This window comes from Schistosoma haematobium, chromosome ZW, assembly GCF_000699445.3.
Source record: "Schistosoma haematobium chromosome ZW, whole genome shotgun sequence".
Classification (NCBI taxonomy): Eukaryota; Metazoa; Platyhelminthes; class Trematoda; order Strigeidida; family Schistosomatidae; genus Schistosoma; species Schistosoma haematobium.
In genome coordinates, this window is record NC_067195.1 from 50,832,512 (window position 1) to 50,835,299 (window position 2,788).

Here is a 2,788-nt window from a genome sequence, read left to right on the forward strand (position 1 = left end):
AGTGCTTGTGTATCTGGTGCACGGTACACACAAACGAACACTTGGTTCAGGTGGACTGAGTGAAATCTGACGGTTGTCGTCTGACTATCGACTGGTCAGTCAATAATCACGATGACTTGACGATAGAATGGATTGGTCAAACAGCCTGTGGAATACCGCATATCAGGTGGCAGAATCGACAGCAGACACACACTGAACTCAGTGTGAACATCAACACCTGTGATGCAGATACATCGAGTCGACCAGTGTCAACCAAACAGGATGAACCACACTCTCACCTACTCATCGTCTGAACGTGATACACTGATTAGTTTCACGAGGCAGACAGTAGTCGGTCGATTCACATGGTGATGAGTGAGTGACTGAATGAGTGACTGAGTGAGGAGGGGAGGAGGTGATGATGGAGATCGTTTGCATCAGTTCTTCTGACCGACTGATCTGGATCGATGTTGATGATTCATGTGCATGTGCATGTGCGTGTGTATTGTGTTGTGTAATGTAGTGTTGAATAGTACAGTGTATTCGGATGATTATGAAATGGGATGTTGATATTGAGGAATAAGTGTTGTGGGATGTTGTTTAGTTTTTGTGTATGGGTCGTGTTGTTGAGAGTTGTGGAAATAGTGTGAGGGTCGACAATTGTCGGTGGAGTGGCCGAGTGGTCTAAGGCGCTGGTTTTAGGCACCAGTCTGTATAGGCGTGGGTTTGAATCCCACCTCCACCATACCTTCTCACAATCAACACCATCACACTCCCACATCACAGACAATACAATACCGACCACCTCACACATACAACATAATACCAAAACCACACCATCACAGACAATCAACAACACCAACACGTCACACTCTCCACATTCTCACTCCGTTCCGTGTCACTTAGAGACTTCGTCTATTTCACTACACGCACCAGTCATCCACCTCTTCTTAGTCCCACCGACAACATCGTCTGACTGTATCCAACTACTGTCATGTATACCGAATGCTTAACTGACCTGTGCTTCGTGCTGAAATCCTGAAATCCCGAATTCCACCACGCGTATTGTGACACGCAAACACACATGATAAGGATTTATTCGACACCCGAAATAAATCGAAACCTTACATGAATACACTAATCTCGACATACTCAACTTGCAGTCAGATTAACAATCAGATTTGTCGCACTAGTAGTAGTAAAATGAGTATTAGTATTAGAAATTTTATAATAATAATTATCATTAATAATAAAAATAATAATATTATTATTAATATTATCCATAGTAGTAGTAGTAGTATAGTAGTAGTAGTAGTAGTAGTAGTAGTAGTAGTAGTAGTAGTAGTATTAGTAATACAAATGGTATTAGTAGTAGTACTAGTAGTGGTAGTAGTAATAGTAATAATAATAATAATAATAATAATGCTAGTAATAGTAGTAGTAATAGAATTTGTAAGACTAGCATTGGCAGTATAATTCGACGTTGGATTTGAATTTGTGGTTGAAATGTTGTTAGTAATATTAGTATCATTTGTAATAACAATAGTAGCATTATTCGTAGTAGTTATAGTAGTAATAACGATAGCGGTGGTTGTATAAGTATTTGTAGTAGTATTTGAATGGTATTTTACCATTCCACCTATTGCCCAATAGTCTACCGTGTGAACACACACCCCTAACATTTCTTACAATCAAGCGTCGACGGTCAACGGACATAAGTAATTAATTGACACAGTCATATAATTACCGCTCAAGATGTGACGACGTGTCACAGACGATTGGAAAACTATCAACTTCATACGTGATTCGCACTCGAATCGATCTAGTCAGTCATTGTTCACCATATCACCCACCTACAATGGATGTGTGCAGGCAGGCAAGCAAACGATGGTCAACTGACACATCTCATCAGACACACTGAACATGTGTGTGATGGACACGAGCAGACGAGTATTGGAGTATTGGAGATGAGAAGTGCTTGTGTATCTGGTGCACGGTACACACAAACGAACACTTGGTTCAGGTGGACTGAGTGAAATCTGACGGTTGTCGTCTGACTATCGACTGGTCAGTCAATAATCACGATGACTTGACGATAGAATGGATTGGTCAAACAGCCTGTGGAATACCGCATATCAGGTGGCAGAATCGACAGCAGACACACACTGAACTCAGTGTGAACATCAACACCTGTGATGCAGATACATCGAGTCGACCAGTGTCAACCAAACAGGATGAACCACACTCTCACCTACTCATCGTCTGAACGTGATACACTGATTAGTTTCACGAGGCAGACAGTAGTCGGTCGATTCACATGGTGATGAGTGAGTGACTGAATGAGTGACTGAGTGAGGAGGGGGAGGAGGTGATGATGGAGATCGTTTGCATCAGTTCTTCTGACCGACTGATCTGGATCGATGTTGATGATTCATGTGCATGTGCATGTGCGTGTGTATTGTGTTGTGTAATGTAGTGTTGAATAGTACAGTGTATTCGGATGATTATGAAATGGGATGTTGATATTGAGGAATAAGTGTTGTGGGATGTTGTTTAGTTTTTGTGTATGGGTCGTGTTGTTGAGAGTTGTGGAAATAGTGTGAGGGTCGACAATTGTCGGTGGAGTGGCCGAGTGGTCTAAGGCGCTGGTTTTAGGCACCAGTCTGTATAGGCGTGGGTTTGAATCCCACCTCCACCATACCTTCTCACAATCAACACCATCACACTCCCACATCACAGACAATACAATACCGACCACCTCACACATACAACATAATACCAAAACCACACCATCACAGACAATCAACAA